At 47.1% G+C, this 24461-nt stretch overlaps 1 protein-coding gene and 1 pseudogene across 2 annotated transcripts in view; both read right to left on the bottom strand.

Moving 5' to 3' along the window:
- LOC143768074 (uncharacterized) overlaps positions 1-24461 on the bottom strand; it is an 804664-nt gene that overhangs the window by 518526 nt on the left and 261677 nt on the right. The window lies entirely within an intron of this gene.
- Positions 3400-24461, bottom strand: part of LOC143768087 (uncharacterized) — a 90377-nt pseudogene continuing 69315 nt past the window's right edge. Inside the window, exon 7 of the transcript XR_013213787.1 lies at positions 3400-4981. The product of XR_013213787.1 is annotated as an uncharacterized LOC143768087 (transcript). The remainder of the gene's footprint in view (positions 4982-24461) is intronic.

Raw genomic sequence — 24461 nt, 5'->3', positions numbered from 1 at the left:
CTTAGCCTTTACTGGCTATTAAAATGGAGGACCCCCCAAAAAATGTAAGGTCCCACTATAATTAATAACAAGCAAAGGCTATGCAAACAGCTGCAGGCTGAAATTTTGTCAAAGTGAGACAAGCCTCGGATGGCACAAGGAGAATGTTGAACCTATTATCGTTAGTGGAAAAGAAGAAATCCCCAGCTATTTTACTACCTTTAGATGCCGAAATTTGATCGGACTAACTGGAATTTTATGTTTGTGACATTAAATTCTGTTTTCAAGGTCATATTCTAAAGGCATTTTCAGCTTTGTACTCTTACCCATTAACAAAAAATTTTCAACAATCAGCTACCCTGTTTCTCCGAAAATAGGGCGCCCCCCGAAAGTAAGGCATGCTAGGGGGAGCACTGTGGCTGCTAATATAAGGCACCCCCCCCCCCCCCACAAATATACCTTGTTCTGTGCATGGGGCATGCAGTTGTGTCTCGCTCCCGCTGTCCCCGTTGTCCGGTGCCCGCCACTGCAGCCGCGCTGTTCGCAGGAGTTAATCACAGCCTCGGAGCTGTGTGACGATCTCTGCCCATGAGCCCTGCACCAATCACAGCGCAGGAAACATGGGCAAGCTGACATCATCCATAGCCTCTGATTGTTCCTGGGCTGTGATTGGCCCAGGGCTCCTGCGCTCTGATTGGCCCAGGGCTCATTTAAGGACAGTGCTATTGCTAGACATGAGAGATATAGGCCAATGATTCTGAAAGAAATGGAGTCACAAGAAATTCCACATGGACTTCAGAGTTTGGAGTGTTATGATGATGTTCCAGAAGATGATGACATGGTTGTCATTGAATAAATCTTGTTTTGTGTTATTAAATATTGAGATCAGTAAATGAACCATTGTTCCTTGTTTTACATGTTGTACTTTGAAATACCGTAATTATACGGTAGTAACAAGAAATTCTTGTTACGATTCACAGTTTATTTGATTCCACTGTTTTGTGATGACTACTGTTCAGCATACGCTGGTATGATAATAAATGTAAATTTTTTTGTTAAAAAAAAATGTGTCAATTCTTTTTCTTGAGAAAATAAGACATGGTGCAACTTTCGGAGCAAAAATTAATATAAGATTGTATAATATATAATAATGAATAATGTCTTATTTTCGGGGAAACAGGGTATCTAATAATAATGGTGCCCGTCAAGGTTGGTCACTTCCCCTCTCCTCTTCGCCCTTACTATGGAACCTTTTGCGGAATCTATCGGAACGAATCAGCATAAAATTAAATGTTAAAAAAGGCGAAAATCGAAGATTTTTGTCTTGGACTTCCACCTATGATACTCAATCCAGAATGCATTTCTTTACTATTGGTAAAAATCTAATATTCCTTATCTAGGAATAAAAATAACAAAACCACTATATAATACTCTGGATAAGAACCTAATATTTTAAAACTGATCCAAAATTCCATTGACAAATTTGATAAAATGTTATTTCATCGTAGTACGGAGGAATTGTCCTTTACAAAATGATTAATTTAAGAAAAATAAAAATTCCTGCCTGCTACCAGTCTTTTTTGATTCCTCTGGAATTTGGTGGCAGTCAGTGATAGCTTATGGTTTCTTTTAAGTCCAGGTAGTGTTCCTGTGACTTTGAACCTGTAAACACTGCTTCCTGCTGTATCTCTAAGAACATTCAATGTCTTTGCAATCTTTTTGGACTTTTTTCCTTGTTTGCAATAAGCAATGGTCTCTTCTGAACTTTTTTGAACACTCTGGAGAGCACAAGAATATTACGCCAGGTTCACATTACGTTTTTGGCATCCGTTAGACGGACTACGTTACACCGCGGCATAATGCGGTGTAACGTAGTCCGTTAACGCCGCCATTTAGTTCAATGTCGGACGCATCGCTAGCGCATGCCCACAATGGGCGTGCGCTAGCGATGTGCCGTCATTGAGTGACAGACCCTGGGACGCAGGCTGCAACGTTTCCGGGTCTGTCACTGCTAGCGCAGATAGAGCATCTGCTATCTCCATCTGCGCTAGCGCACTGACATACCGGCACTTGCGTTAACAGCAGCCGTTAACGCATGTGGTGGACGGGCTGCTGTTAACGCAATGTGAACCTGGCCTTAATGAAGCGGTGTCATGCTCCTGAGTTCAAACCCTTGAGCTTGTGGTCTCTTTCTGCAGGGCCATCACAGCAGACATCTTTTCTTTGGTTATTTAGGTTCTGCTATTCTGGCTGCACTTTGTTTAGCATAACACAGGTGTTTTCATTTGTCTGCCTATCAACTTTCGGGTGCGGCTTTATATTATTTCCCCCCTACTGGTATTTCCTGCTGGTGATGGTTTCACTTGGATGTTCAGGCATTCTGTTGTTGTTTAAAGCCTGTCAGTAAAATTACAGCTGAGGTTTATCTCTTTCCTGTTTCTGTTCTTTATTCTGCATCTATCTTCTGTTTTCTTTTTAGGAAGCAGACAACATATTATCTAACAGAACGTACTTTAGTATTTCATGGTTTATTCTACGCTTTCCTTTTTTCAGCACACTTTCTCTTATGTAGGTAATTTACACTCTGCTCTGCCCTCCTGTTCTTTAGGAGGAACGTGAAGCACTGGATGGCCTTTCAGGCAGTATAGGTCCAACTTGCCATCTTCTAGTCTGTTTCTAGGGCTATCTGTGCTCACGCAGGACCCACTACAGACCATGAGGTCAGGATCTCTAGTCTGTACAGGAACCAGAAGGATCAGTTGCAGTTTTTAGCTTTGCCTATTATCCTGAGTGAGTTGCTACACTAGCAGAAGAACCAAAGGGCGTTATCCATAAAGACTGAGCTAAGATTCCTCAGGAACACTGCAAAGCCGATGTCTGTGTATGTAGCAATGTTTTACAGGTGATAACAGCCATAGGGGATCAAATAAGTACTGTATTTTCTGGTGTATAAGACGACTGGGCGTATAAGACGACCCCCAACTTTTCCATATAAAATATGGAATTTGGGATATGCCTGCTGTATATGACGGGGGTCATCTTATACGCCCAGTCATCTTATACGGCGTGTGGTTCCCAGGGTTTGAAGGAGAGGAGACTCTCCTTCAGGCCCTGGGATCCATATTCATGTAAAAGATAAAGAATAAAAATAAAAAATATGGATATACTCACCCCTCCGAGAAGCCTGGCTGTCACCGCTGCAAGCATCTGCCTCCGTTCCTAAGAATTGCAGAGCGTGAAGGACCTGCGATGACGTCGTGGTCTTGTGATTGGTCCGTGATCGCTCATGTGACCAGTCACCTGCCCGTGACGTCATCGAAGGTCTTTCACGCTCTGCAATTCTTAGGAACGGAGGCAGACGCTTGCAGCGGTGACAGCCAGGCTTCTCGGAGGGGTGAGTATATCCATGTTTTTTATTTTTATTCTTTATTTTTTACATGAATATGGATCCCAGGGCCTGAAGGAGAGTTTACTCTCCTTCAGACCCTGGGAACATCCAGGATCACTCCCTGCACACGCCGTACCCGGCGTATAAGACGACCCCCGACTTTTGGGACAATTTTTAGGGGTTAAAAAGTCGTCTTATACGCCGGAAAATACGGTACTAAAGATGCAGGTCATGAAGGGGTGGAATCATTGAAACGACAGTAGTCATTAAAAGTGGAATTTTGTGGTGAATTTAGAGAAACCACTTGTTATATGTTAGTTGTGTTGAACTTTTTACATTGTTCTTGTTTCATTAGTTTATTGTGAACAGTAGAACATTTGTAAATTTTGGGAATAAACAGAATTTGGAACGAAGGTTGAATAATTTTGATTTCAACTGTATGTATAATAATTATATATTCCGCAGCACTTTACAATTCAGAGGGTACTTGTACAAATAATACTTTTCTAGAGTATAAGCTTGGTTATTATTCAAGGCAGCTTATAAAGTGGTAGAAATCAGTGTATAGACCACATTGAGCTAGGATATGGAATGTACACACACACACACGGAGCACATACACAGGTATATGCACACGCTCATACATACCAGCCTGCCTCCTCTTCAGTTCCTCTCGACTCCTGTAGTTAAAAGACCTCTGATGGCATCATGGTCACATGACCGTGAAGTCATCAAAGGTCTGTAAGCATTCTTAACATCACAACAGAAATGCTAAAGGCCCTCCTAGGAGAGTGGGGGTCCTGAGAAATTGCCCAGTATGTCCCCCCCCCTTTCCTCGAATATCAGCCTTGCATACCAGCCTCCTCTTTTGTTCCTCTAGTTAATGGACTTTTGATGTCATCAAAGGTCCTTAAGCAGCTATAAGGACCAGTTTTAAGCGGTTTTTGGCATATGACTTTACTTTGCTGGTAACTGTTGTATTTTTTGTAAGATCCTTCAAATAAATATGTTTAAAAAAAATAAAAAATATTATTTCCCCTTGTAAGCTCTTTGAAGATTATGAAGTTGTGTGGATAAACATTTCCAACATACTAAATGTTATTATGATTGACCCACAATGTGAGTTTTAAGATGGTCTATAAGACTTGATCTCCTACTAAAACAATTCGGACATTCTGGGCATGAAAATGGCTTTTCCCTTGTGTGGCTTCTTTGATGTCTAACGAGATCTACTCTACCCCTGTAACATTTCCCACATTCTGAACATGAATATGGCTTCTCCCCTGTATGAATTCTCTGATGTACAACAAAACCTGATTTACGGCGAAAACATTTCCCACATTCTGAACATGAAAATGGCCTTTCCCCCGTGTGAATTCTCTGATGCACAGTCAGAGTTGATTTCTGCTTAAAACATTTTCCGCATTCTAAACATGAATATGGCTTCTCTCCTGTGTGAGTTTTTCGATGCTCAACAAGATTTGATTTCCGATTAAAACATTTCCCACATTCTAGACATGGATATGGCTTCTCCCCTGTGTGAATTCTCTGATGTATAGCAAGATCTGACTTATAATTAAAACATTTCCAACACTCTGAACATGATAATAATCTCTCCCCTGAGTAAGCTCTCCGCTCCTTTACACCCTTTCTGTGACTTTGCTTAACATTCTGTAACGAATCAGAAGATAGGACCTGTTGATTATAAAATACATCTTTGCTGTGAAGGGCTGAGATTATGTCTGAAGCAATGGCATGCTCTTCATATGTATTTGGTGTGATACCATATTCATCTGCTTTCAAATCTGACGATGATATCATATATGTTTCTGAGTCCCTGGTAAAGATATCTGTCAAGAGTAAAAACATTTGTAATACTTTTATATTTATGTTCAGTATAGTAAATATAACATTAACTCTTTTGTTTTTGCTCCCATTTTTCATGAGCTGGAGACAAAAGACCCTTTTCTCAAATTTTGTTCACAAATTTGCCTAAATATGTGTCAGTGAGCACTTCTCCTTTGCCAAGATAATCCATCCACCTCACAGGTGTGGCATATCCAGATGCGGATTAGATAGCATGATTATTGTGCCTTAGGCTGGCCACAATAAAAGGCCATTTTAAAACGTGCAGTTTTATCACACAGCACAATGTCAAAATTTTAAAGGAGCATGCAATTGGCATTCTTACTGCAGGAATGGCCACCAGAGCTGTTACTCATGAATCGAATGTTCATTTTTCTACCATACGCCGTCTCCAAAGGCGTTTCAGAGAATTTGACAGTGCATCCAACTGACCTCATAACCGCAGACCATGTGTATCCACACCAGCCCAGAACCTCAACATCCAGCATCTTCACTTCCAAGATCATCTGAGACCAGCTACCTGGATATCTGCTGCAATAATTGGTTTGGATAACCAAAGAATTTCCGCACAAACTGTCACAAACCATCTCCGAGAAGCTCATCTCCATGCTTTTCAAGCTCGTTGGGGTCTCCACCTGTTTGTAGCTCCTTGTCGGGGTCTCCACCTGACTGCAGTTCGTCGTTGTAACCGACTTGAGTGGGCCAATGCTCACATTTGATGGTGTCTGGCACATTGGAGAGGAGTTTAATTCATAGATGAATTCCGGTTTTCACTATAAAGGGCTGATGGTGGTGTGTGGGTGAGCGGTTTGCTGATGTCAACGTTGTGAATCAAGTGGCCCATGGAAGCGGTGGGGTTATGGTAGGAACAGGCGTATGCTATGGACAACAAACACAGGTGCATTTTATTAATGCCATTTTAGAGATACCGTGACGAGATCCTGAGGCCCATTGGTGTACCATTTATCCAGGACAGTCAACTCATGTTACAGCATAATAATGCTCAGCTCCATGTTACAAGGATTTGTGCGCAATTCCTGGAGGTTGAAAACATCCAAGTTCTTGCATAGCAGAATAGTCACCGGACATGTTACCCAGTGAGCACGTTTGTATGCTCTGGATCGGCGTATATGACAGTTTGTTCAAGTTTCAGCAACATCCAGAAACTTAGCATTGAGGAGGAGCGGAGCAATAATCTGAAGACCACAGTCAACAACCTGATCAAATCTTTGCGAAGGAGAGGTGTTCCACTGTGTGAGGCAAATGGTGGTCACACCAGATACGGACTGGTTTTCTGACCAATACTGTAACACTGCACATTTTAGAGTGGCCAGTACAAGACACATCTGTGCAATAATCCTGTGTCTGATCAGCATCTCGATATGCCACACCTGTGGGATGCATGGATTATCTCTGCAGAGGGGAGGATCTCACTAACACAAATTTAGACAAATTTGTGACCAATGCTTGAGAGGAAAAGGTCTCATATTTAAGTCACATGCTGTCCATTTCCTTGTGATCCTCCTTGAGATGGTTCTACTTCTTCATTGGAGTCCAGCTGTGTTTTATTAAACTGATAGGACTTGATTTGGAAAGGCAGACACCTGTCTATATAAGACCACACAGCTTACAGTACATGTCAGACCAAATGAGAATCATAAGGTCAAAGGAACTGGCCACGGAGATCAGAGACAGAATTGTGGCAAGGCACAGATCTGGCCAAGGTTACAACAGAATTTCTGCAGGTGGACAGCGTGTGACTTAAAAATGATTGTCTGAGCAAAGGGTCTGAATACTTAAGACCATGTGATAGTTTTTCTTTTTTAATTAATTTGCAAAAATTACTACTTTTTTTCAGCTAAGATGGGGTGCAGAGTGTACATTAATGAGAAAAAAAAATGAACTTTTTTGAATTTACCAAATGGCTGCAATAAAACAAAGAGTAAAAAATTGAAAGGGGTCTGAATACTTTCCGTACCCACTGTATAATGCTATTTACATTGTTCCTAAACCAGAACTGTTCACCCAGTGTTTCAATTTAATTTCCTAAGATTCTTAGTTATAAAGAATTTCTTGCTCATTTCATATTGTTAACCCCTTCACGACATGCGTCGTACATGTTCAGAACTGCACGATCTATTTTTTTTTTAACAAAGTTTGGAATTTTTTTTCACCACTTATATAAAAAGAACCTATACATGTTTGGTGTCTATGAACTCGTAATGACCTGGAGAATGATAATGGCAGGTCAGTTTTAGCATTTGGTGAACAGCTGTGGAATTGCACTTTTTGCAATTTCACCACACTTTCAATTTTTTCCCCATTTTCCAGTACACAATATGTTAAAATAAATGATATCGTTCAAAAGTACAACTCATCCTACAAAAAAAACAAAACAAAAACAAGGGCCCTCACATGGCCATACCATACTGACGGAAAAATAAAAAAGTTATGGCTCTGGGAAGAGGGGGAGCGCAAAACAAAAGGCAAAAACGAAAAGGGCTTTGGCGTAAAGGGGTTAATCAATTAATTTTACAAACGCATTCCAGATATTTTAATCCCATAGCACTTGCCACAAGAACAGTATCCATATCAGCCTTACATAGAGTCATCTATAAGGCAGTATTCTTTAAGAAACAATTAATATACAGATAAAAATTCCTGACAGGACACAGATTATTACATGTAATACTATTTTTTTCATCTGTGACTTCTCTGTATTTAGTGGTCACTACTCACCTGGGTAGTCATACGTGGGAATCTCCTCTTTACACCGCTCATCACCCCTCACATATGTCTCTGTAGTATTAATATGGGTCAGATCTTCACCCTGAAACAAATATTGTAAAAGTCACAGACAGATGGAGAAGTCACATCTATGATCAGCTCTAATCCTGCCATCTCCACCGTTCTCATTACACAAGTATAAAACATAATCCTGTTGGATAAAACAAGACTGAGCACAAGACCTTCACAGCCGTCTACACATCATAGGGGAGATCTCCTGACACCTTCTCTCCATCTACCTGATGATCCTGAGGAACATTGGGATCTTCCTGTTTACAGTTCTCTGGAAGAAGAGGACTGGAACATCTCTCTGGTGTTGTCCTCTTACTGGATAGATCTGGAGGAAACACATACAGGGACTGAATTCATTCATTACATACAGATAATTATAGGCCGTGTGTATTTAGTCCTGTCTATTACCTGGTGATGTGAGGGGCTGGGGACCCTCCATTATGACGTCCTTGTACAGATCTTTGTGTCCTTCTAAATACTCCCACTCCTCCATGGAGAAATAGACGGAGACATCCTGACACCTTATAGGAACCTAACACATACAATGATACCGTCATCCCCCGATCCCTTCATAGCGTTACTGTATAATGTCCCAGCATTCCCAGCAGTGTCACCTCTCCAGTCAGCAGCTCAATCATCTTGTAGGTGAGTTCTAGGATCTTCTGGTCATTGATGTCCCCATGTATCAGGAGGTGAGGTGGAGGCCTTGGGATTGGGCTCAGGGGTCTTCCCCATTCCTCAGACACAGGGTCCTGACAGCGATCACTAGATGTCTTCTTCACTACTGTGTAATCCTGGTTATGGAGAGACACATTAATAAATCTCACTACAGACATTTCCAGAGTCCTCACCTCTCCAGTTCTGTCCGTTATTCCCATAGATAAGAATGATGTAATGTGACGTCATCAGAATCTCTCACCTCTCCAGTAAGCCGGAAGAGGATCTCTAGGGTGAGGTGTAATATCTTCTCCGCCATCTTTCCCTGTCCATATCCATCCATTAAAGTTTAAGGTAAATTTTCTAGGAGATAATCATAACGATTGTATGTGCCAAGATCCTAAAAGGAAGGAAGATCAGCTGATGAAGAATCACACAAAACACCATGGGAGATAGATACAGGAGCAGTGATGCTGGTATAGAGTAAGAACATGTGTACACAGTGTCTTTTCAGATGGACATGCAGCGCCCCAGAGTCCTGGTCGTTGCAGTAATGTCGCTCTTCCACCAGGGGGAGTGATATTACGTCTGATGGTACTAAAGGAGTTCATCTTGCCAGGTATCACAAGTCACACACTACACCTCACACTCCAGTCCACCAGGGGGAGCCTTGCTTCTATCTATTAGGCCACTCCTCACATTAGGGTAAAACTGGTGGGTTGGATAGGAAGAGAGAGAGAAGCTACCTGGGTTTGACCCAGAGAGGACCTGTCAGGCAGACAGGGGGAGAAGGAGGAACATCTGAGCTGCAGACAGAGGGTCCCTGTCAGGGGTGGGATCCTGACAGAGGCCTAGCATGAGATAGAGAGCTACGGAGCTGCGCCTGCCCCTACGTGCGGCAGCATCCTAAGAAAGGACATGAAGCAAAGTGTATTGTGGAGAGTGAGAAATGAAGTCACAGCACAAGGAGATAATACCGGGAGGAGTTCTGCCTCAAGATCGGCAGCCTCCTTTTGAGGCGCGTAGCCGGTGGCCGGAACACCGAGGGAGTAATTGACTCTACACATTACTTCAGAGACCGGCAGGACAGTCAATTCCAATTTGGCTGCCCGACCTTAATACCTAAGAAGACATGGTGGCAAACTGTGGGGGTCGGGGCGTCTCTAGGGTCCCTATAAACAAGCCTCAGGCTATCCCAGTCATACGGGTTGTCCTATCCATACCATCTGGGGGACAGAGAGAGAGAGAACATCAGAAACATCCACGAAAGTTGTGAGGACTATCCCGTGGTGCTCAGCAGGGAAGTACTACAACACACAGGCGCTAGTAGGAAGGCTACTGATTTCCACCTGGATAAGGGGACTCTGGATTTGCCTTCGGACCGGCCGGACTCTGCCTGCCCTGTGAGCGGTCTTCAGTAAAAGGTAAAGAGACTGCAACCTTTGTGTCCTCGTTATTCACTGCGCCTTACATCGTCCACCATCACCACCTACACATCTGGGAAGCCCTGGGGACATACTTCACCTGTGGGAAGGTCAACCATCTAGCTGCCATTCCACCACCCCAGCGGACCCCTAAGCAGCGTCAGTCACCCTGACCGAATACCACAGGTGGCGTCACGAACACCAGACAAACTACACCTTTAATTGGACGCCCCTCAGAAGGGCCACGGACCGGGTCGGGAGACCGTGACATCCCCAGAACCGAGAGAGATAGACCTGGTACCGAGTACCCCATTGCCCTACACGTGGGGGCGCTCCAGACTCGTCCTGTAACCGGTCAGAAAAAATGTAAAAGTTGGAACATAAAGCACAGCAATGTATAAAACAAATCACTGTTCATACTTTGTTTTTTAAACTTCTTTTAACCCCTTCAGGCTTCTAAAGCTGCAAAACAGTTACAAGAAGTGACCTGTAAACAGTAGATAAGACATAAAAAAAGGCATCTCTGAGGACCAGAAATTGTGCCTATAGTGAGGTCACAGGACTCATTCTGTTATGAGTCCATTAAAAAAAACAAAAAGGATTGTCCAGGAAGGCATTAATGTGCAGTGTATTAAATGGGGAGTAGAGATGAGCTAACTTGTTCAGAAAACGATTGCAAATCTCAAATTCAGAACGAACATAGCACGTTCAGATTCGTGTTTAGTTTCCCAAGTATTTTTCCTTAAAGTCTTCAAAATTCGGTAAATGATTGCGTTCCCACTAATACTTTTTTAGGACTTTGGTTAGGATAGTGGTTGTGTATGATGAGCGGAGGGGGACTGGGAATAGGTCAGAGTAGCGGTGGCCAATTTTTTTTTAAATGAACTTAAAGGAAATATGTCACCTCATTTTTTGCATATAAGCTGCGGCCACCGCCATTAGGGGCTTATCTCCAGCATTCTGTAATGCTGTAGATAAGCCCTGATGTAACCTGAAAGATAAAAACAAGTTAGATTATACTTACCCAGGGGCGGTCCGGCGCCTCCCATCTTCATGCGATGACGTCCTCTTCCTTGCTTATGTCGCGGCTCATGCACAGGCGTAATTCTCTGCCCTGTTGAGGGTAGATCGAAGTACTGCAGTGCGCAGGCGCAGCAAAAGGTCAGAGAGGCCCAGTGCCTGCACACTGCAGTGCTTTGCTCTGCCCTCAACAGGGCAGATAAAGTACGCCTGCGCATTAGCCGTGACACGAAGCAAGGAGGATGACAACATCGCATGAAGATGGTGTAACAACTCTGCTGGCATCACGGCATGGCCTCGCATTTCTCACACTATCTTACCCACTGCTCCAGGTCATGATGTGGTTTCTGTTTCTTGCCAGCTCCATGTTCTGTGTCTCTGCTCTCTGCATGCTTCATAGTTCTGTGTATAGAGGGGCGGCGCCTGAACTCTCTGGTTCTTATAGGAATCAGGTGCATCTGTCCAATCTGTTCCTGACCAATTGCCAGGAGACCTCCAGTATTTAGTTCAGCTCCACCCAGTGGTCTGGGCCTGTGCAATGTGTTAGCTCAGTTAGTGTCTAGCTTCTGAGTTTGCCTGGCCTTTCTCTTAGTTACTCCCTTTCTGGAGGATTTTCTGTGTTATTTCCTTGGTCTTGTTGTCCGCCCACCAGGAGGCAGAATATCCTGGTCCCAGTGTCTTTGTCCTTGTGTCTTGTTCCATTGCCTTGTCTGCACTTAGTCTTACCTCGGTCTCCTAGTCTTTGGCTTCCTTCCCTGTTGTCTTTCTTTGTATTCTCAGTCTGCTTACACTCCGCACTCTTGCAGCTCTGCCTGCTCTGAACCTTTGTTACTTTACCTCTGCTCCTCACTTCTGCGTTTCTGCTCCTTTCTACTCAGCTTATCTTCTGCTGTTGCAGTTATCCCTTGCTGCAGCTTCTCTCCACATTCCTTGTGGCTCTGCTCAGCTTTGCTGCAGAGACCCCTCCCGCAGCTCCTCTCCGCTCTTTGCGGTTCTACCTGGCTCCGCTCTTTGCGGTTCTACCTGGCTCCGCTCCTTGCGGTTCTACCTGGCTCCGCTCCTTGCGGTTCTACCTGGCTCCGCTCCTTGCGGTTCTACCTGGCTCCGCTCCTTGCGGTTCTACCTGGCTCCGCTCCTTGCGGTTCTACCTGGCTCCGCTCCTTGCGGTTCTACCTGGCTCCGCTTCTAGCGGTTCTACTTCTCCTGCACTTGGCTCCGCCACCAGCTCTTGGCTCCGCCTCCTGCCTGTCTGCACTTGGCTCCGCCTCCAGCTCTTGGCTCCGCCTCCTGCCTGTCTGCACTTGGCTCCGCCTCCAGCTCTTGGCTCCGCCTCCTGCGGTTTTGCACTTGGCTCCACCTCCTGCTCTTGGCTCCGCCTGCTGCATTTCTGTTCTTGGCTCTAGCTCCTGTGCTTTCGCTCTGCATCCGCTCTTGCGGTCTTTATCTACTTATTCCTAGGTCCTCGTGTCTGAACAGGTTCTTACCCGTTCTACATACTTGCCTGCAGACCGGTCCCTACCGGTTCTTCCAGTGTACCAGTCTTGTCCACCAGTCCTGCCAGAGAGCCAGCCGTGCCCGCCTGCCTTTCCAGAGAGCCAACCGTGTCCGCCTGCCTACCAGAGAGCCAGCCGTGCCCGCCTGCCTGACAGTGTTCCTGTTGTACCCGTCTGCCTGCCTATGTGCCAGACGTGCCCGCTTGCTTGTCTATGTTCCGTTCCTCGGTGGGATCAGCAGCCACAACCAGACTCCACCCTGGAGTGGTACCTGGTAGCTTCCTATTGCACAAGTCTGACCTCACCATCAGAGGCTCCAGCGAACACCTAGGAAGCTACTTAGTTACGCCCCTTCCAGGGAGGTTTGGTCTGTGGTCCAGTGGGGCCACTCTCCCGCACGCCCGCGCCAACCAGTCTGGGCGCGAGCATGACAGATGGGAGGCGCCAGACCCAGACCTGAGACGCCCATCGGACCCAGACCGCACCGGGCCACCCCTGGGTGTTTTTCTTATCTTTCAGGTTACATTGGGGGCTTATTTACAGCATTACAGAATGCTGTAGATAGGCCCCTAATGGCGGTGGCTTATATGCAAAAAATGAGGTGACAGATTCCCTTTAAATGTATGTACATTCTGGAAGCCAATCAGGGTGCAGAAACCATCAACAACGTCATGACACAAAGGCTTCTGTCACTGGCTGCCGAAGTCACATGTCCCTTTCCATATAAAAAGCGGACATGTTTTGCTGGTGCCATTTTCTCAGTGTAACTGCGCAGAGAGGCCGCTCCTGCAAGTTAACTTGCAAGTTAACTGTTCTGTGTGAAATCGACCTTCCAGCATCAAACTAGTTTGTGCTAGTAGTGTTGTGCAGGCGGGAGTCCACATTTCCTACTCAAAATCATTTGGGCTAATACTGGCTGGCAGTCAGGACTCAGGAGGCTCCATTTGCTAATCAAATTCATTAGGGTGTTGTGAATTCCGTTCTCGAACTCCCTCCTGTGGTCATGAATGGTACTTCGGTGAGTTCTGTCCTTGGACTCCCTCTGGTGGCTGTGAGGGGAGCTGCTGGTTCTGAGATTCCTTCCCCAGCTGCCCTCGTTTAGGGCTAGGCTAGGATTCTCTATTTAACTCCACTCAGATCGTTACTCCATGCCAGCTGTCAATGTTCTAGTACTGGTTCAGATCTCTCCTGGATCTTTCTGAGGACCTGTCTACTCCAGCAAAAGCTAAGTTCCGGCTTGTTCATTTGTTACTTATGGTTTTTCTTGTTAAGTTCTAGTCCAGCTTGCTATCATGAAACTGCCTGGCTAGCTGGAAGCTCTGGGGGTGCAGAGTGGCACCACCGCACCGTGAGTCGGTGCGGGGGTATTTTTTGCACACTATGCGTGGTTTTTGTAGTTTGTTGTGTTGACCGCAAAGATCCCTTTTCTATCCTCAATCTGTTTAGTTAGACTGGCCTCTCTTTGCTAAAGCCTATTTCATCCTGTGTTTGTGATTTCCTCTTAACTCACAGTCAATACTTGTGGGGGGCTGCTTTTACCTTTGGGAAAATTTCTCTGAGGCAAGTGAGGCTTTGTTTCCTTTCTTTAGGGGTAGTTAGCTCTTAGGCTGTGAAGAGGCGTCTAGGCAGTGTCAGGCACGCTCCACGGCTATTTCTAGTTGTGTTGATAGGAGTAGGGTTTGCGGTCAGCAGAGTTCCCATTTCCCCAGAGCTCGTCCCGATTCCGTGTTTAACTATCAGGTCTTTCCTGGTGCACCTAACCACCAGGTCCATAACATTAGGGCTAATATTATGGTGCAGGCAACAGGCCCCAGTTGCAAATCCAAATCGTGTGGGCTATCACTGTCTTGCAGTCAGGACTCCAGAGGTCACATTTACATATCAAAATCATTTGGGCTAATATTGGTGTGCAGGCAAGAGTCCACATTTCCTAATCAAAATTGTTTGGGCTAATACTCTGGTGCAGGCACCAGGCCTCATTTTATAGTATAAATCCATTGTGCTAATAATGCATTGTAGGGCACCAGGCCTCATTTCATAATCCAAAGAGTTTTGGATAACAGTTTGGTGCAGGCACCAGATCTCATCTCACCCAGAGTACAAATCGTATAATTGCGCAGCATGGATGCATAGGGTTGGACCAGCATTGATCAGTGACAGCAGGATGAGTGACAGGTGTAGGCCCGCTGCTAAGTGAGCCTTGCCAAATTCAGGCAACAAACATGAAGGAGACCCAACTTGGAGTCCAAACATTTTACAAAAATTAGGGGCAGGCACCACTAAAGTGTCATCAATTTCCCCAAAGTAGAACTGCAATAAAGCAAGATCAATATGGCATACTAAAAACTGCACCAGCGCCTAGTCTGCGACTGGGGAGGTAAATTCATGGGCGATCCATAACTTATTCATCTTGGTGAAAGTTAGGCACGTTCTGAGAGAAATCTGGCTGCCGAGAATGGCAAAACCTCCAAGGCGTGTACTCACTCCACTCATTCATTTTTGAAAAACAAAATTAAAAGGGTCCAAATTCCCACTGAAAGTACTGATATTCAGCTCAAGATACTCCTGCACCAACCTCTCCAGTCGTTCATGTGTCAGACATGCACTCTGTGCTGCTGGTGCAGGTGCTGGTCTAAAAAAGTGTGAAATGACTCACAGAAATTGGTTATGCCACTTACAATGCTGCTGCTAAAGTTCTTGGACGTTTCCAGGGTTGGAACTCTATAACTGCTATGCACTCAGTGTTCCTGACTGCCGTCTTGGGGAAAACCACTCTTAAGATTGTGTACAAGCATGTTTCGATACTCCAGCAGCATATACACATCCTTTTACAGTGGGTAAGCATCTGGCAGAATGTATTTTTGCACTATAGATCCAACAGAGTGGCAACCCAGTATTTCTAATCCTATCAATACGAGCATAATGTTTCAGATACTACAGCAAGAAGGTGCTCATATGTGGGGTGCTTCCATGAGGTCCGAGTCTATGGTGTCTTAGTAACACTCAACCTTGCTTACTACGTCCCCTTATGCCAACCACGGACAACAGAGAAGGGATCATTATCCTCTTCATCTCCTGGCTGTTGTGTGCCCATCATCTCTTCCTCCTCCATTTGTTCCTCAGCTCCTTCACCTTCACTTTGTCTGGTACCATGACCCTTCCTCGACCGCTGTAATCCACCCTCCCATGGCACCCGCTTGTGCGACGACAGTCCGGAATTTTGAGATATTGTTATCCCTTCTGCATCCTCCTCAGTTTCCTCTGGGACCACCTTCTGCAGACTATTCAAAGTGTGCTCCAGCATGTAGATGACCGGAATAGTGATGCTGATGACGGCATCGTCAGAGCTAACCATCTTAGTAGCCATTTCGAAACTGTGCAGAAGTCCTTCATCTATGGTCACTATGTAAGCACGATTTGCACCACATCTGTAATATTTTGGCATAGGCTATGCAAAAGTACATATTGCACCAGGGCTCGTCGCGGCTGCCACAGTCGCTGCAACATGTGGAAAGTGGAATTCCATGGTGTCGGAATATCGCATATTGAACGGTTAACCGGTAGGCCGACAGAACCCTGTAGTGATGCAAGTCGATGACCTGCAAGGAGCAAATGGCGGAAGTGAGCACACAGCGACTGTGCTTTTTGCAGCGCATCCAGGTCGGATAGTGGCAAAGATATTGCTGTACCACAAGGTTAAGGACGTGAGCCATGCAAGGCACGTGTGTGACGTTGCCCCAGCATAGGGCAGGGAACATGTTTGCACCATTATTGCACACTCCATTACCTGCATTCAGTTTGTGTGGAGACTGCTATTGCTCAAACTCGGCCTGGATAGCTGTTCACAACTCTTCATCTGTGTGACTGCGATTTCCAATGTATATTCATTTAAACACTGCCTGATTGTGGTGAGCCCTGGCTGCGCAGTACGGAAGTGATGGGGATTCTCTCTGTAGTGTTGGAACGCGTGTCTCATTAATGGAGAGGTTGAAGTTGCAGGTGGAGGGCCTAGAGAAGGTGGAGGAGGCAGAAGCAGTGGAGGAAGTGTTAGATACAGAGGTTTGTCCCGCAAGCTTTGGGGATTCCAAAGCACCTTGGTGTCTAGTGGTTTAGTTCACCATCTCTTATAGTGTAGTGCAAATAAAAAAAAGAGAATAGGAAGCTAGATGCCATAAATTACAAAATTTTTATTGAAACATTTTTCCTATTCCTTTTTTTATTTCTATTTGTATTTGGAAGTGCCACAAATCTAGGCAACCTTGCATTTTGATGTAAATTACCTTATTGTGTAGTGGTTTAGTTCGTCACCTCCTGGTGTGTAGTGGTTTAGTTATCCAACTCTAAGTGTTTAGTAGTTTACTTCTCCAACCCGTTGTCTAGTAGTTTAGTTCTCCATCCTCTGCTGTTTAGTGGTTTACTTCTCCATCCCATAGCACATTGCAAGCCTTGGAGAGTCCAAGAGTTGTGGAGCAGCCCCTTCCCCATCTGCCCCACAGCCACCAAGTGCCCAGTCAATGAGATGCAAAGCCTCTGGCCATGCTTGCTCGTCCAGGTGTCAGGCCCCTGGCCATGCTTGCTCGTCCAGGTGTCAGTGGTAAAATGCAGCCTGGCAGACATTGATTTTTTCAAGAAACAGTTGATGCTGTCTGCGACATACTGCTGTAGCGCAGGCACAGCTTTCTCACATAAGTAATGGCAACTGGGCAACTGATACTGGGTGACTGCGAAGGGCGTCAGCTTTTAGAAAGCGTCAGTATACACCAGGCGGAAAAGCAGCATTTTCAGATTGAACTTGGTAAAATTCAACCTGTTAGTTTTGCCTTGTGTAAGAGTAAACAATCTTTAACGTGACCACAACTGTGGAACTAAGGGCTGGCTGTTGAGCTGAGAGAAGGTGGAGCAGAGAGCACACGACATACTGCTGGACTGTGAATGAGGTGCAGGCGGAGATGTTATGGTGGATTAAGAAAAATGTGATGTGTTTGGTGTCTGAGATCTGTCAAAAACAGCAGGCATGTCCACTTGCGTAACAGCTGACGTGCGGTCACTCACCCCAGCTGTAGCTGGTAAACAAGTGGAGGGTCTGCGGCCGGAACCTTGTGTGAGAACAATTGCCAAGAAGATGAAGGAGGAAGAAGCAGCAGATGTGGTTGCTGGGGGTGGCCAGTGGTTGGCTAGACACACTAGGCCACATTTTAGCAAAGTGAGATTCCAAGACTACCGGACTAACGCATGTTGATTTGCAATATTGCAAGAACCGGCACATGCGCAATTTTTGCTTCTACGGACTTTTTTTAATTTTTTTTTACAAAGTTTGGCAGATAACGTGAATGGGTCTTGCATTTTGGTCTCAAAAAATCCAAGGCTAGGCAACCCTTGCCAGCCCATGCAAACTGCCTGCAGACCTGTGACTGGCACTGGCCACAGCCAGAGTTGTGGCTGAGGATGCAGAGCTTCTTGTGGCTGCATTACTCCGTGTCTGTGCAGCAAACCTCAACAAAACCTCATCTTCCTCCCCCTCCTCTGTTGAGCTACTCAGCTGCGGGCCTCTGAGTTCACATCAAGTGGGATCTACAACCTCATCCTCTCTGTTCTCCCACTCCTCACCCTGAGAATCACACTCCTCCTCTTCCTGCTCTGACAGCAGCGTACAGTCCGCGTGTGCCTCAGGTATCTGACTCTCATCAAGATCACCTCCACCCATCACCTGAGGTTAACATCTGGTGATGAGAATCTGGATTCTGCTCGGACCCCACTTCGTCCGGCCCCGGATACAACTGAAAAACTGAATCATTGGAGCAGACCTCTAATGCCTATGGAATAGAATGTGTGAACAGCTCTGCAGACTCGCACATATGTGGTTCCACATAGTCAATTGAACAATTGGAGACGCTGAGGACTATACTGTTTGGGATGTTAAGGTGGAGGAAGAGGAGAGACCACTTGATGCAGAGCTTGTGTAATAATTATAGGGGATAACTCAGGAGACTCTTTGCGTAGAACAAGACAACTACAGGAGATAGTTTTATAAGTGGTAAAGTCTATATTATCACACGGTGATTCAAACAGGTGCAGAGAGAAACTCAAGTCCACAACACTTGGTGCAAATAATAAACGCAGCTTAGCAGTCTATAGGAAACTTCACAGGAAAATGCAATCAAGCAGAAAGTCTATGAAGCACAGTTATTCTTGAGGCTACTTGACACGAATAAATCCTTGTCTTAGTCGAAACACAGATAGATAAGTTAAAAGGCAGTTCAAATCATATCTTAGCTCAACCAGGGAGGCCTGGTTAATAGTCTCAGATTTTTGCAGAGCAGAAACCGCTTACATGTCCAGCAAATGGAGATGGAAGTAAACACGAGCAGCAGATGAAAGAGGATTACTGGAAACTGGTGTATGCAGCAAGAACTCAGAGCAGAGTAGCAGGATAACCACACAGGTTCACAGGAGCAGGCATATAGCCAGGGAGTCACCAGAGATCAGGAGCTGGATGCAAGGCAGAATACTCTAGCACAGACTGAAGGCTGGGGTGGAGTTTTATAGCAGGAAGACACAGTGCACATGAGACCAAAGACGCCATCTTGGAAAAGGGCAGTAATGCACAAAAGGTAAAAAATGTTCAGAGTCCTGACAGCTTGCCATCAACTGGAGCACATGATCTTTCTGGCCCTCATCTACAAGGTGTAGATGAGGGCATCCCACAAGCTCTCTGCCTCGAGGTAACCCTGGACTCTGATCTCTCCTGCAAAACACATATCCATGCCATTTCAACTTTCGGTCGACTACAACTCAAAAATATTTCCCGGATCCATACATTTTGTTAATCAAGAAAACCCTAGGTCATGCACTCATCATCTCCTGCCTTGACTACTGCACGCTCTTGCTTTGTGCCTTCCCTTCTAACAGTCTCGCACCCCTCCAATCTATCCTAAACTCTGTTTCCTGACTAATCCACCTATTCCCCGGCCTGTCCATTCCTTCACTGGCTTCTCATTACTCAGAGACTCCAGTTCAGAATCCCAACCATGGCATACAAAGCCATCCACAACCTGTGCCCTCCTTACATCTGTGATCTAGTCTCCCAGTACTTACCTGTACACAACTGCCAATCCTCACAAGATCTCCATCTCTACTCCCCTGTTATCTCCTCTTCCCACAATCACAAACTAGATTTCTCTGTAGATTCCCCTACTCTGGAACCCTTTACTCAAAGTTGTGCAAATATAATATTTCTACTGTGGGGAAATAGATGCCACTTTAGTGGTATATGGCAACAAATTTTTTTAAATGCTGCCACTCAGTGGCGTAACTACAAAGTTATGGGCCCCGGTGCGAACTTCCAAATGGGGCCCCCCCCGCCATAAAATTCAATGTAAGCCCCATAGAATACAATGCAGCCCCCCTCATAGTATAATGCAGCCCCTCCATACAGGGGCAGTGACAAAGACACGAGCAAATGGTGACGAGGGGGCAGAGGAGAGGGAACAAGGGGGCAAGGAAGACAGGCACTAGGGGACACATGGGGGCTAGGAGGCAGGGGAGAAGGATACAAGGGGTCTAGTGGGCAAGGGAGACTGACACAAGTGGGCAAGGGAGACTGACACAAAGGGCACATGGGGACTAGTGGACAAGAGAGACTGGCACACGGGGACACGGACTAGTGGGCAAGGGAGACTGACACACGGGGAATAGTGGGCAAGGGAGACTGATACAAGGGGACTAGTGGGCAATGGAGACTGACACACGGGGACAAGGGACAAGCACAAGGGGACAAGGGAGACAGGCACAAGGGGACACATAGGGACTAGTGAGCAAGAGACTGACACAAGGGGACAAGGGATACAAGCACAAGGGGACACACAGGGACAAGTGGGAAAGGGAGACTGACACACAGGGACTAGTGGGCAAAGGAGACTGACACAAGCACAAGGGGACAAAGGAGACTGACACAAGCACAAGGGGACATAGGAGACAGGCACATGGGGACACACAGGGACTAATGGGCAAGGGAGACTGGCACACGGGGACACAAGCATAAGGGAGACAGGCTCAAGGGGACACACAGGGACTAATGGGCAAGGGAGACTGGCACACGGGGACAAGGGACACAAGCATAAGGGGACAAGGGAGACAGGCACATGGGGACACACAGGGATTAATGGGCAAGGGAGACTGGCACATGGGGACACAAGCATAAGGGAGACAGGCTCAAGGGGACTCACGGCCCCCTGACCTGCCAGAGCCGCTTGCAGCTGCGACCGTAGTAGTTACGCCGCTGCCTCACACACACACATACTACAGATATCACACACACACTACAGATATCACACACACACATCATACTACAGATATCACACACACACACATCAGTTATTACACACACTACAGATATCACACACATACTACAGTTATCACACACACACACAGACATACTACAGATATCACACACACACACACATCATACTACAGATATCACACACACTACAGATAACACACACACACACACACACACACACTACAGATATCACACACACACACACACACACACACATACACACACTACAGATATCACACACACACACACACATACACACACTACAGATATCACACACACACACATCATACTACAGATATCACACACATACTACAGTTATCACACACACACTACAGATACCACACACACACACACACACACACACACACACACACACACACACACACACACACACACACACACACACACACACACACCAGAGATACCAGCTCATATACACAACTCACAATCTCCTCTCTGGTACAGGGGTGGCTGATGTAAACCGGCTGCAGCTCCTCAGCTTCTCCTGACTAAGGCTAGTTTCACACTAGCGTCGGGAACAACCTGTCGCTGTGAGTCGGGCCGACGTTCCCGACGCTAGTGTGGTCTCCGCCGCACAACGGGGGCAGCGGATGCATTTTTCCCACGCATCCGCTGCCCCATTGTGAGGTGCGGGGAAGTGCGGGGAGGTGGGGGCGGAGTTCCGGCCGCGCATGAGCGGTCGGAAAAAGTGGACCGTCGGGAGCAAAAAACGTTACATGTAAGGTTTTTTTCTCCCAATGGTCCACTACCACACGCCCAAGCGTCGCAAAACGGACACGACGTTTGGCAATGCGTCGCAAATGCGTCGCTAATGTTAGTCTATGACGAAAAAACGTATCCAGCAAGAACTTTTGCTGGATGCGTATTTTCGGCAAAACGACGCATTTGCGACGTATTGCAGTTAACGCTAGTGTGAAACTAGCCTAAAGCGGCTCTGTCCCGCACCTCCCCCCTGCTCTCGCCTTCTGTCCCGGGGTTATTTTGGCTTTCTCGTAAAGGGAACCTGTCACCCCGTTTTTTCCGTATGAGATAAAAATACTGTTAAATAGGGCCTGAGCTGTGCATTGCAATAGTGTATTTTGTGGACCCCGATTCCCCACCTATGCTGCCGAAATACGTTACCAAAGTAGTCGTTTTCGCCTGTCAATCAGGCTGGTCTGGTCAGATGGGCGTGGTGTCTTCCCCCAGATCTTGCTTAGTTTTCCGTTGGTGGCGTAGTGGTGTGCGCATGCCCAAGGTCCCGAATCCACTGCACAGGGGAGTGAAAATAGCGTGATGTGCGACATTTCGTTGGTGATCGGTGGGGGCGGCCATCTTCCTTTGGCCGCGCGTGCGCAGAAGCGGCGCTCTGCTGGCCGCGGCTTCAGGAAAATGGCCGCAGGATGCCGCGCGTGCCCAGATGGAGATCGCGGCGGCCATTTTCCTGAAGCAGAGATGCGACACCTCGTACACACCCGACTCCGCTCCGTACACCTCGTACACACACGGCTCCGCTCCGTACACCTCGTACACACACGGCTCCGCTCCGTACACCTCGTACACACACGGCTCCGCTCCGTACACCTCGTACACACACGGCTCCGCTCCGTACACCTCGTACACACACGGCTCCGCTCCGTACACCTCGTACACACCCGGCTCCGCTCCGTACACCTCGTACACACCCGGCTCCGCTCCGTACACCTCGTACACACCCGGCTCCGCTCCGTACACCTCGTACACACCCGGCTCCGCTCCGTACACCTCGTACACACCCGGCTCCGCTCCGTACACCTCGTACACACCCGGCTCCGCTCCGTACACCTCGTACACACCCGGCTCCGCTCCGTACACCTCGTACACACCCGGCTCCGCTCCGTACACCTCGTACACACCCGGCTCCGCTCCGTACACCTCGTACACACCCGGCTCCGCTCCGTACACCTCGTACACACCCGGCTCCGCTCCGTACACCTCGTACACACCCGGCTCCGCTCCGTACACCTCGTACACACCCGGCTCCGCTCCGTACACCTCGTACACACCCGGCTCCGCTCCGTACACCTCGTACACACCCGGCTCCGCTCCGTACACCTCGTACACACCCGGCTCCGCTCCGTACACCTCGTACACACCCGGCTCCGCTCCGTACACCTCGTACACACCCAGCTCCGCTCCGTACACCTCATACACACCCAGCTCCGCTCCGTACACCTCATGCACACCCAGCTCCGCTCCGTACACCTCATGCACACCCAGCTCCGCTCCGTACACCTCATGCACACCCGGCTCTGCTCCGTACACCTCATGCACACCCGGCTCTGCTCCGTACACCTCATACACACCCGGCTCCGCTCCGTACACCTCATACACACCCAGCTCTGCTCCGTACACCTCATACACACCCGGCTCCGCTCTGTACACCTCATACACACACTGCTCTGCTACATCCACCCAAACCCCTCCTGACCTCACACAAAAGCTTACCCTCCTCCAGCACGATGACAAACAGCACTGCACTACTGTCCTGCACTACACGGAAGCCCTTGATCATGTGACTCCAACTCCTCCCCTCCTGTGACCTCATCACAGGTCCTGTGCGCACAGAGCACCTGCAGCCATAGTAGTGATGTGCGGCTCTCTGCGGTGGAGGGGCTCTGCTGCGGGTCAAGTGCAGTCCCACCCGTGATCGCGAGTGCACGCGCAGCAGGGCCTGTAAGGAAGAATTATTTAAAGGGCCGGCGGCCCATTTTGTAGCTTAGAGTTCTTAGGAGCCCGCCCAGTCTGCTGGACTGGGTGGGCCCCTAAGCACTGCGGGCCCCGTCGCAATTGCGACCCCTGCGACCGCGGTAGTTACGCCCCTGCTGCCACTCCAAGTTGGGTCTCCATCATGTGTGTTGGTTGTAGCAGTAGGGCTCCTAGACTGGCAGGCCTGCACTTACTTTCAGTGAACTACTCGATTACTATCCTTACAATTTTCTACCAATAGTACTCTACGAAACTGATGTTTCTGCCATCTGAGTGTGGCTGGGAAAAAAAACCAGTTTGAGCCGTTGCATGAGGTTTCAGGGCTCCCAGCACAGCAGGCCTACACCAATCTCTCACCCATCTCGTCTAAATTGAAACTTCACTTCCAAGCTGTAAATGCTGGCCCAGACCCTGATACCTCATGCATGGCACATGGCTGACTGCTGCTGTGCCATTATCAAATTTCTACTGTGGGTCAATTGATCAGCCAACTACCTGTGTTACTAGTCTTACATTTTTCTACCAATAGTAATGCATGAAACTAATGTTTGTGCCATCTGAGTGTGGCTGGAATTAAAAAAATTGAGCTGTTGCATGAGGTGTGAAGTCTCGCAGCTAAGAAGGCTTACACATCCCTTAACCACCAGGTCCTCATTGAATCTTCAATTCCAAGCTGTAAATGCTGGGCCAGACCCTGATACCTCATGCATGGCTGACTGCTGCTGTGCCATTATCAAATTTATATTGTG

Source organism: Ranitomeya variabilis, chromosome 4 (genome assembly GCF_051348905.1).
Source record: "Ranitomeya variabilis isolate aRanVar5 chromosome 4, aRanVar5.hap1, whole genome shotgun sequence".
NCBI lineage: Eukaryota > Metazoa > Chordata > Amphibia > Anura > Dendrobatidae > Ranitomeya > Ranitomeya variabilis.
This window is presented reverse-complemented; position numbering and strand designations above follow the sequence as displayed.